Genomic DNA, 12,422 nt, shown 5'->3' on the forward strand with positions numbered 1-12,422 from the left:
AAAACTCAATGTAAGTTTTTATATATGAAGACCTATCAATAACAGCTAGTGCAAGAAAAATAGCAAACTGTAAGGTTCAAGTGTACCATGCACGCATTGGGAGTATGTACTGTAAACAAAATATTTACATAACTGACACAAAAGCTTTTTACTCATTTAAAGCAACCAAATCAATTCAATTTAAACCACTAGAGAGATCATGCTAGATTAAAATGGGTAAAAAAGTTGTCTTTTTCCAAACTATTCAAACCTGAGTACTTTACTTACAGATGAATAACAGCAAAGGCTGGAATATGTCAGTAAAACTTTTAACAAGGTGTAAACAACCAGCAGGTAATTACCTTGTTGGCAGCGGGGAGGCAATCAACCCACCTTGTAGCTCACTGTGACCTCACTTGAATTGCAGCTGGGACTTACGTTAGGGGCTAGTGATGGCGGGACGGTTTGAGTAAAGAGCTCAGGTTTGTATGGTTAGGAAAAATAAAAACAATTTCTTAAATTTCTCATTTGTTCCAACACAAATACAAACCATCGTCCTTTACTTATAGGGACTCATCCTTAGGTGGGAGGAAGTTCCCATTCCAACTGACTGGAAAACTAACCAGAGAGCATAACAAGCTACGCATTGGGTTAATGCATACATCTGAGCTCTTACATCTCGTGATCTAGGCAGCATCCAGAATCACAGCCTGAGCAACCAAAGGTAGTGTTGAGCTACGGCAGGAACACTCCTTGTCGCGACCCAAGTCTTTAAGTCAAGGACGAAGCCACTGTTAATTAAAAAGTGGAAGGTTTGCTTGGTTACAAAATATTCCTTTTCATAAAAGAATGTGAGTAAAGTCTCAAAAGTGAACCATACCCACTTGCTGAAAACAAAATGAGCTTACCTATCTTTAGATCAATGCCAGTTGGGAAGGTTACCAAGGCTGTAAAAAGAGGGGGAGAAGAAAAAGAAGGCCACTGACTCTCCCGTTTCATTCCAGACTTACTGGTAACCTTAGTTTTTGATCAACAGATACTGGTCCTGTTACGGAGCCAAGGTAGCTAAACCACCTGCTATGCAGCAACCATAGCTCCAAAGGTGAAGGTATCCATGGACCTGTGAGTCCTATTCCAGCAGTAAAGATGGTGTGTTGTCTCCAGAATCCTGCCCTGAGAACTGTACCACAGAGACATTCTTCTTGAAGGTTAAGTAGGCAGTAAAGCCTCTAACATCGTGAGACTTCACTCAAATCTTTCAACCGAAGATTCCAAGGAACATGAGATTACTTCTCTAGGCAAAAACAAAATGGCATTTTTAGAAATCTTTCTCACTCTTTCTGTGCTAATAAACAAATTTTGTAGGTGGGGCCTGAATGGCTATGTACACTTTAGGTAGCATCTCAATGCCCTATCCGGACACAAGAGGAGTTGATCACGATCCTCGGTTACCCAAAGAAGGCTTTAAATCTGAAAAGATAAAAACTTTGAGTCTGATGTCGACGGATTTTAGGTCTTGGCTACAAAATCAGGTACGAAGCCTAGAGAGACCTCCATTCCCTTAAATGGGTGACGTCGAACAAAAGCCTGTTTAGCTCACACACATGCTTGGCAGAAGCTAAGGGCAGGAGAAACACTATCTTCAGAGTCAGGTCGTTATCTAAAGCATGTTTCAAAGGTTCAAAGGGAACTTTCTTTAACGAGGCTAGAACCTTAACCCCGTTCCAAGCAGGAGGGCTAACCTCGACTGGAGGGCAGGATTGCTTAAAGCTTTGCTTGAGCAACGAGATTTCCTCCGAAGTAGAAAGGTCTAATCCGTTAACTCTAAAGACTTGTCTCAAGTCTGAGCAATAGCCTTTTACTGCAGAAACGGAGTAGAGTTTCTCCTTACGGAGGTAGTACAGAAAGTCTGCAATCACTGGAAGAGAGGCCTGGAGTGAAGAGATACCCCTCCCATGACACTGTGACGGGCCGAGAGAGGAGTTGTGAACTCAAAGGCAGATTGGAAACTCCTCTCTCGGCCCGTCACATTGGTGACCCCGGAGTGACACACGGTTGGTACAACACCATCCACAGAAGATGGCTCACTTGACCTGAGAGACCGCTGTTAAGACTTTCAGAGGTATCTAGGCATCTGGAGAGCAGTTTCCTGAAAAAATCCTATTTGAGAGAGGAGATGCTGGATAACCTCCATGTGCGAAGCTGCAGGGAAGTTAATGCACTATAAAAGATCCTGACATAGCGCTGCTGAAGAATTTATACGGAAGGTATGGTAGTTCTCTCAAGACTTGCCGGAGCAGCTGCGGAAGATCCTGGTACTGTACCACTTGCGGTGAGCCCACATCAGACCTATCAAGGTAAACAGAAGATTGGGCATTTGTCCGACTCGTTGATCACCCTCCTCAGAAGACAAAACAGAGGAAAGGCGTAACAGAGAGCCCGTCCATGCGTCTTCAAATACAGATGACCAGAGAGCAGTAAAATGGCAGCTTCACATTTAGGGCTGTCGCAAAAAAGGTCAATCGTTGGAGAATCCCACAAAGTCATTGCTTCTCATTATCTGAGGAATCAAAGACCATTCTCCACCAAGCACTTGAGTCCTTCTACTCAGTTGATCCACTAAGAAATTCCTCTTGCCCACAATGAAGCAGGCGGAGACGGAGATTGCATAGTCCTTTGCCCATTCCACCGCTAGCTGACACAGATGGGACTTTGTCCCTCCCTTCTTGCCGATGTAAGACATCATAGTAGCTTTGTTACACATCAATACCACCGAGTAACGTTGAAGGAGAGGGCAAAACTGCTGTAGGGTCAACCAGGCTGTTTTCAACTCTAATATGCTGGTGAACGCTAGGAGGTAAATGTATCGGAGGGTCCTTGACAATCCAATCCTTTGCCCCGTGGAACCACCTCCTCAGGTTCTTCTGAATACAACAACCTAGTGGTTGGGCAAGGGGAATGCCCCGTCCTGGTGGAGACGTCTTCCTCTTCTCTTTCCCCTCCCTCTGGTGTGACCTTGGCTTTGGCAGGATGGAATGGACAGGGAGGCTGCAGCTATTTAAAGAACACTACTCTTTGCATTACTGAACCCTGTGTCTCCTTCCTTCAGTTGTAAGTGGATGCAATGATCACTTCCGAGGGAACAGCGAAGTATGGTTCAATGGGGTGTTCCTTAGGTCAACGCATTCTTGTTTGCAGATTATTTTGTACAGCCTATATGTGATGGCCTCAGGACACTTAAGAATCCAGTTAGCCCACTGGGAGGTGACCTGAAACATCAGGTACTGTACTCAACAGCTCTGGTCTCTGTAAGATCAATATCCTTGAGCTTATTTTTCCTCGGGTTGGAGAGGTCTTCCGTATTCGCCCCGATGTCCCACTGCTCCCTCTGCTTGGGAAAGAGAGACAAAGATGAAGGACAACCTGTCCAAAACACAACCAAGGATAAACTTGGTCTCAGTGGGATCTAACGGAAGAGGAGATGAATTAGCCTCAAGGACTTTGTAGTACTTTCTCTGCTTCAGTAGCTAAATGGTGATCAAATGTGAAGACTTGTTTGATTTCAGAGAGTCTTATTTTCTTGCAAACTGCTCTTTTACCACCTCCAGGACATCTTTGGCCATGTCTACGGAAGCTCTAACTTGGGTTTGACGCTGGGAGGAGAGTGGCAGAGAAGATTAATAACAGACCTCATACTCCTGGGTGACAAAGAAAAGGCTACCCCAATCCCGTGCACTGAACGGACTGTCTTGATCACCTTCACAAAACGTATGTTCATGTTCGTTTTCCTCAGTCAAGGGGGTCTAGGGACCAGCTGGCAAAGGGAGTGTGTCCGCAGACTCTTCTGACAATTTCTCCGAAGGGGATATCTTCCTGGACATCTGCTTCCTCACAAAGGACTGACTCTTTGACATCTGTGGTTCAAAAAGTGGGCTGAGAACAGAAGGCTGTTGTCCCTTGAACGTTGAAGAGGCACCTTTCTTGACTGACTTGGAGTCCTTCTGCTTCTTCTGAGTGCCAGCTGAAAAGGGAGACAGCAGGATGGAAGGTCTGAGATCCTCTGAAAGGTGAGTGGGATCAACCTATAATTTTATGAGAGAGTAATGTTTCTTGGTGAAGGGGAGCATCTGTGATACTTGGCCTGGCATTCCCCAAAAGTGGAGTAACTTGAGCCCTGTTCCTGTGACATTCATTGGAAAAAACAAATTCCCTGAACACACATGAGATCAACCAAGGAGATGATGGGTCCTCTGCCGTTGGAAGAAAGGGTCTTGCAGAGCAAGTGGTGATGATATCTGCATCTTGCATATGAACTAATTTTTCAGGATCAGAATACTCTACTCTGCGTGACTTCTTCGAAGTATGTGCCTCTTTGTCCTCTGGAGAAGCTGGATTCAGATGGATCTTACTTTAGCTAATGCCACCCCTCTTGCAGAAGAAGAGTTGGCCTCAGATATTATTATTATTATTACTAGCTGAGCTCAAACCCTTGCTTGGAAAAGCAGAATGCTATAAGCCCATGGGCTCAAACAGAGATGAATAGCCCAGTGAGGAAAGGAAATAAAGAAATTAATAAACTGTACTAGAAGCAATGAACAATTAACATAAAATATCTTACAAATAGTAACAACATTAAAATAGATTATTCATATATAAACTATAAACTTCTAAAAAACATGAGGAAGAGAAAGAAGATAGAATAGTGTGCCCGAGTGTACCCTCAAGCAAGAGAACTCTACCCCAAGACAGTGCAAGACCATGGTACAGAGGCTATGGCACTACCCAAGACTAGAGAACAATGCTTTGATTTTGGAGTGTCCTCCTGGAAGAGCTGCTTACCATAGCTAAAGTGTGTCTTTTATCCTTACCAAGCAGAAAGTAGCCACTGAACAATTACAGTGCAGTAGTTAACCCCTTGAGAGAAGAAGAATTATTTGGTAATTTTAGTGTTGGCAGGTGTATGATGAGGGAAGAGAATGTGGAAAGAATAGGCCAGACTATTTGGTGTATATGTAGGGAGAGGAAAAATAAGCTGTAACCTGAGAAATAGATCCCATGTAGTACAATCTGGCAAGTCAAAGGACCTAATATCTCTTTTGCAGTAGTATCTCAACAAGTGGTTAGTCCCCTAGCCAAGCTACTACCTATAAAGAGTTCTCCAAGAAGAATGAGCGTCCAAAGTGTCCTGGACCTCTACCCGATCGCTGCGCGAAACAGGCTCTCGGTTACAATGAGGTGAGGAAGAACAACTTCTAATCCTTGAAGAAAAACCTCGGAAAGGAGGAGATCCAGGGGACCAAGAAGTGTGCCTTGATGCATAGAGAGTGTAGGAAACAAGCCTCAAAGCTGAATGAAAGTCATGATCATCTTGTAAGGAGAGGTGTAGTCAGAACACGAAAAGTGCCAAGAGTGCAAAGGCGAGGCCCAATCGGAGTGAGAAGACAATGAGAACTCGTAGCGCAATAAAGGAGAGTGTGAAGCACTGGAAGAAGCATGTCTGGACCGAACTGGAGATGAGCGATCAGACCGCAAAGATAAAAAATGCCTTGATCGCGAAGAAGAATGCATGGAGTGTGAGGGTGACAGTCCTCCTGAAGGCCATCTGTGATGCAGTGAAGGAGAATGTCAAAAATGTGCAGAAAATGAATGCCTGGATCATGAAGGCGAGGAGTGTCTGGAGTGTGAAAGCAAAGGACAGTTGGATTCTGAAGGGAAACTTCAGTGCCAAATGCTACGGGAAGTCTTGCCACCAGATTCGGCAAGGAAATCTCTAGAGATGATCTAAGGTGCATGCGTGAGGAGAGAGCGAGGCAGCAGGGTGCTTGACTGATGATCTCTTAAAGGATCATCGATCCTCTACAGGAGAGCTCAATTTGAGTAAAGGGCAAGGAGAAGCATCAACAGGAAGGTACCCAGATTCCCAAGAATTGTCTGCGGTAGCAAGTCAGGCAACCGATGATCTACCCGAGGAGTCAGCAGGGGAAGATCTACACTGACTGCTAGAGAGGCTGGGATCTCCCTCCCAAGAAGAGAGATCGCACCTACAATGAGGCATAAATCATAGGGCAGGATCCGAAGAGCTGCGAGGTTCCCTTGGCGATGACCTCGATAGAGAACGAGCAGCAACTGAAGATTTCTGGTGGGCAAAACACCCTAAAGGGGCAAGCCCTGAAGAGAGATCTGAGGCATCAGCTGCAAAAGGGGAAGCCTGATGAGGAGGAAGAATCCCTGAAGCATCCACTTGAGGGCACGGTTTCTCTTCCAGGAAATGTTGAAGTCTATCCTCTAATGGGGAGCCACCAATATCCAGAGAAGGCCACAGTAAACTAAGGGGATGAGCCCTCTGAAAGGAAGGATCAGTGGATAAATCTCCCAGAGGAAGAGGCACCGCCATTTCGCTAGGGGAAACTGCGCGGTGTCCCTACCCCTGATCATGACCAAGTGATAAAGGACCAATACTATTTCCTGACTGTTCTCTGGAGGAGGCCACTAGGGAAGAGTCTGAGGGGAGAGTCCCGGGGAAGAAAAAATGGGCAGGATTTTTTAGACTTTGAGGAAGGTAAAGAATCCATTTTGGCCTTCTACTTCCTCCTGCCGAACAGCGCCCATTGGAAGGATGGCCACTCCCTTCATTCACTACATGGAGAGGCTTCTGAACATAAATGCCCTCTGCATGCCCAGCATAACCTGTGAGGATCAATCTCAACACAGCTCATAAATGTGAAGCAAGTCTTAAGTGGCACACCTGGCCAAGTCCACATGATACTACACACACATACAAGCAAGCTGGAAAGATAAAGGAAAAGTTAAGTTAATTTGCCAGTCAAAGAAACAAATCAGAAATTGTCAATAAAATTCCAGACCAAGAGGAACAAGTTCACTCTCTGACCGTTGAAATCCAAGTGGGATTATAGTGAGGTACCGGGGTGGGGGGAGTTGGCCCCCGCCTACCGACTGGGTAATTACCTGCCGGTTGTTTACTGTACACCTTGTTAAAAGTTTTAACTGCCGTATTCCAACCTTCGTTGTCATCCATCTCATAAGTAAAGGATGATGGTTTGTATTTGTGTTGGAACAAATAAACTCTAAACAAATTTTGGAAAATTATATTTTCATGATAAAATAAATGTTTGAATATTCTTACCCACTGGTTATATAAAAATAGCTTTAGTCTCTGACGTCCGGCAGAAATTCGAAAACTCGCGGCAATCGCAGATAGAGTTGCCAGGTGTACATTAGCGCCCTCACGGGAGATAGGCCGAACCATTTCTTACTTCACCAGATCTTCCATGCCCATAGGTCTCTAGAGGGGAGGAGGGTGGGAATAAAAGTTATATAACCAGCGGGTAAGTACAGTATGTTCAAAAATTTATTTTATTATGAAAATATCATTTTCAAATATTAAACTTACCCGCTGGTTATATAAAAATAGCTGATTGACACAGCTCTAACCTCGTGTGCTTTTACCTTTAGGATAGAGAAAACTTCTTACTCACAATCCTGGAGAGTTTCCCTTATTAAATCCTTAATGAAAAAGCCAGGGTATTCTTTGATAAAGGCAAAGAGGGCTTTTTAACTGAGCATCAGAGGCTGTCTGTCTCGTCTTTGAAAAGAAAGCCTAGCTGAAGGGAGCAAATTGCATTGTCTCCATTAAAGCCCATCTTCTTGCTGATGGCTTTTAACTCTCCTAATCTTTTGACTGTAGCCAATGAAATTAGGAAAAGTCTTCTCGGTAAGTTACTTCCAAGACGCCTTGTCCAACTGTACAAACCTACTTGAGGTTAAAAAGGCCAGGACTACATCCAGGTTCCACGAGGAGGTTGGATTGTCCTTCCTCTTAGTCGTCTCAAAAGATCTGAGATCTGAGAGATCCTTGTTACCTGACACGCCAATGTGTCGGTTACGAAAGACGGAGGTTAGTATGCTGCGGTAACCCTTGATGAAAGGCACAGCAAGCTTCTCTTTTGTATGCAGATACAACAGAAAACTCTGCTATATTGGCTATAGATGTATTGGTAGAGGAAAGTCTATTATTCCTGCACCACACTAAATATGTCCCACTTGGATTAGTAAGCCCTAATAGTGGTAATGATCTGGGGGTATTTACCAGCCACTCCATCATCTCCTTAACCCAATGTCTCATGGGCCAAAAAGGAGCTAACATGGTCATGCGGACGTTGGGCGAATCCCTGAATCTTTTCTGGACTCTGTCCAGAATCTTGAATGGAGGAAAAGCGTACACGTTTAGACCTTCCCAGTTCAGAAGAAAAGCGTCCACTGCGACTGCTTCCTGGTCTGGTACTGGAGAGCAAAATACCGGCAACCTCTATGTCATTTGTGAGGCGAAAAGGTCTATCAAGTGTTGACCCTACAACATCCAAAGGTTGGTGCACACCTCATGATGTAGGGTCCATTCTGCAGTAAGAACTTGCCTTCTTCTGCTGAGCAGATCCATCCTGACGTTTTTCTCCCCTTCTATGAAATGAGTAATCAGGCTTGGTGAATGGCCACTAGCGCTTTGATATTTATGTGTCATTTCCTCTGAGACTCTATCCACAGATCCCTGTCGAGAATCGTATGCGTCAAACAGGGACATAATAGACCTCTCTAGTTCAGACTAAACCGTGTGCTGATTGGTGCGAGGGATCATCAACCGTAGCCAGGTGACCACCAGGGGAAAGTCCTTGCGACATTTCCGGAGTGCCTTGAGCGCGATCTGAACCGATTATCATCCCCAGAAAAATGAAATTCTATGAGGGTGTTAGTTAAGATTTGGCCAGGTTACCATCAGACCTAACTGTTGCGTTAAGGGCATTATCCTTTGAAGAGCCTCCAGACACTTTACTTGTGATTCTGCTCTGAGTGGTCAGTCGTCCTGGTACAAAGAAAATCCTTACTCCCTTTATGTGAAGACAGGGAGCCACATTGGACATCATCCAGGTAAAAAACGTACTTGTACAATGGACTGACGTCCAGAACAGGTTTCCATCCCTCCCCGAGCTTTTTGGAACTAGGAAAAGTATGTTGTAAAAAAATCCCTCCGAGGAGGTGTCCTCCACATTTCTATGACTGATTTCGACAGCATAAGGCTCACTTGTTCTTAAAGAGCTGCTGCTTTGTTTCCTGAGTGAACTGTTGTCAACTCTAAGGGTATCGACGACATGGGGGCATAACACGTCTCACTTTTTTATTCGGTTTGTTGTCTTGAGAATCTGCGAGTTTGACCTCCAGTTGCAATCCTCTGAGTTCTCCTTGAAGGGGCTCTCCCACGAAAGAGCTGACGAGTGGGAAGAGCCTCCTTTGTATCCTTGCTAAAAAGCTAGCTGGGAGGACTTATTTAGTAGTCCTGGAGAAAAAATCTTGCGCAGCCAGTTAATCTCCGAACAAGGGACAAACCTGAAGATAAGAAGGAACAACACATAGTCCTCTTTTTAAGAACTCCTGCCGTGAAAAGGGTGGAAAGTTTGATGGGGCCATCCCTCCCGGCCTTATCCAGACAGATAATCAGATGCATCTGAGCCTCGTTCTTAGGGTCTGTGGCTTCTGCGAGAGTTCCAAGAGTCCAGTCCGTAAGGCTGAAGACTTCTATTGTCTAAAAGTTTCCTTCAGCCGATGGTCCATTTCAGAATTAGACCACATAAACTTCAACTTGCTCATGGTTGACCTGAGTGAGGAGTCAGCAAGTCTGGAGAAGTCTCCCTGGGAGGAGGCAGGAACTCCCAAACCAAGAACTTCCCCCAGACGAATACCACAAACTAGATCTGGAAGCCAGTCGAGTTTGAGGAAAAGAAAAGGGAGGCCTTCCCTAGATCCTTTCTCTTGGACGTCCATTGGTTGAGAGTTGAGAAAACTCTCTTAACCGATCTAGCCAGGACCATATTCTTGAAGGAGGATGTTTTCGGGGTCTGCCCTGCAAAAACTGAGAGGGCGGGCTCTGAAGAATAGGTTGAGAAAAAATCTTCTGGATACAGAGATGTTAACACTGTCAGAAGTTTTTTTTTTTTTTTTTTTTTTTTAAATCAGCTGCCTGTAATGAATCCTGAAATTCGTCTTCTAATTCGACTAATAGAACATCGTCATCCAAAAATAATTCATCTTGTCCTGAAGAAATCTCGTGAAGGATATCGTCCAGTTGCGAAGAAGCATTACGTTTATGTACTGTAAGCCTCGAGGGAGAGACAGGTTCCAGTGCTTCCAGCATAAGATCATCATGCTATAAGGAAGCATCAACATATGTAAACGCATGCGAGGGAAAATCTTGATCGCGTACGTCCAGCATGTTGTATGTCAACAGCGTGATGCGAGGGACCGTTAGTTGCGCGTTCAGAAAATCGCAAAGGAGAGATAAAAAACTTATCTATCCTGTTGCGAGGATAAGTTCCGACTATATGAGTCCCTCATGGGTCCAGATTGAGACTTGTATGTTTCCATGAGAGGTATCAGTCTAAAGCATGCATCCTGAACGCCGCGAGTCTGCCGCGAGCCGTGAGGAAGCATTAGTATCGCGTCCAGTCAATCGCAAAGAAGAGACAACTGTTTATCTATATTGACGTGGGACAAAACCTGACTGCATGCGTCCAGCATATGTCCAGACTGCCGCATGCGTCCAGGTTGCCGTACGTCCACTTTGCCGTGAGCTTCTGGCATGTGTCCACTTTGCCGTGACTGTTCAGAATGCCGTGAGCTGTGCGTCCACCTTGTCGCTTGCCGCAACGCGAGCTGATCACTGCGAGGGAGCGTTGCTGAGTATCGGAGAAATACGCTGTCCGATAATATCGAAAGACTATTTTCTTGGTCTATTGCTCTCCTTAGATTCTTTTAGACGCGATTTTTACTGCCCGAGAATCGTAAGCGTCCAACAGAGACGAAATCGACCTCTTAATTCAGACAAATCAGATACATGATTAGCGCTGTGTGCGCTAACTGAACAATATACTGATCCCTGCGAGGTATCGTCAACTGTCGATACTTCCAGCGCGCCTTGATCCCGATCTGTATCAATTGTTGTGAGGGATCGTTGTTTCGGTGCTGACACGTCGACATCGTCCGCACAGCAGGATGGTTTATTAGGAGACATGCGTCTCTTGAGTAAACTTGGCTAGGTTCTTGAACGTAGTGGTTGGCGCCAACCACGTCGCGGTTTTGCGTAGTCCGACGAAGACGCAGACATTTTAACCTCGCCTTTCCTGTGGCAAGGGGGAGCGATCTGGGGATCGTCAACATGATCGCTCGAGGGGACGTAAGTTCGCTAATCAAGGTCTGCAATATCCAGTGGCCTTTCAACATTCCTTCTCCCAGGGGTTGGGGAGCATGGAAGAGGTCCTGGGCTGGGATTATGACAGGCACGAACGGACGCACCCTCCACTGCACTGACATTGAATACTAACACTTTTAATTATTAAACATTAGATCTTAATAGACCTTCCCGTTGCGATAGATTATATTCTTTCGTCAAGGGCTAGAAAGGAAATACAATAGAATATATGATTAATATTAGTATTCTCAAAATTGAAATATAAAATAACGATACAGTACAAGTAATTGTGAAAACAAAAAACGATTGTCAAGAGTCTTACGCATCGTAGATTGACTGCATTGCGTCATTGTATGTGCCATTGAATACTAGCACTTTAAACTATTTCACATTAGATCATAATAGACCTGCCCGTTGCAAGAGATTATCCTCTTTAGCCAAGGGCCAGAATGAAAATACAATAGGATATATGAATATTAGTATTCTCAAAAGTGAAATATTAAATGATACAAGTGTTGTGAAACAAAAACGATTGTTTAATATCTGACATCTCCCTTAGTAATACTACGAGCGTAAAATGACTGTACGCTCGAGAAAAACACTAAGTCGAAAATTGACTAAGGGAAATATACTGGAAAATACATACTTGAAAATAATATATTTTCCTACATTATAAACATACTTATGCTCAGTAAGCTAATACTTAAAAAATTTCTTGCAAGAAAAGAAAATAATTCACATAATGCAAGTCATACTAAGTAGATTACGTCACCAGATTGTGACGTCATCACGATGGCGGACTGAATTCCTTCAAGGTAATTACATTCCGCTCTGCTAAGAGTTACGTCACAAAATAGTGACAACACAAATGTTTAATGTAGAAATGTCTTCCTTCCATTATAACTTTAAGAGTTGCTCGTTAATAAAGTAGGGGGAAAAATCTTTGATCCCTCAATGTGCGAATATAGAAAGAAAACAAATACATACATGTTCCCTGCTAATTACAGTGCGGGAAGCAAGAGCAACTCGATAGCCGGTCTAGCCCAACACCCAAAGTTTAACAACAGAAAAGCCATCTTAAAAATCAAGTTCAATTGAACTGTCCAAGTTGGACCAGCAAAAAACTATCCTATACAATATCTTCGATAATTGAAAGGCAGCGAAAGCTATTAACAATAATCAGACAAAA

The 12,422-nt window shown here is 44.1% G+C and overlaps 1 protein-coding gene across 4 annotated transcripts in view; it reads right to left on the bottom strand.

Annotated features, from left to right (window-relative positions):
• LOC137626002 (uncharacterized) overlaps nt 1-12,422 on the bottom strand; it is a 188,347-nt gene that overhangs the window by 122,130 nt on the left and 53,795 nt on the right. The window lies entirely within an intron of this gene.

This window comes from Palaemon carinicauda, chromosome 33 (genome assembly GCF_036898095.1).
Source record: "Palaemon carinicauda isolate YSFRI2023 chromosome 33, ASM3689809v2, whole genome shotgun sequence".
NCBI lineage: Eukaryota > Metazoa > Arthropoda > Malacostraca > Decapoda > Palaemonidae > Palaemon > Palaemon carinicauda.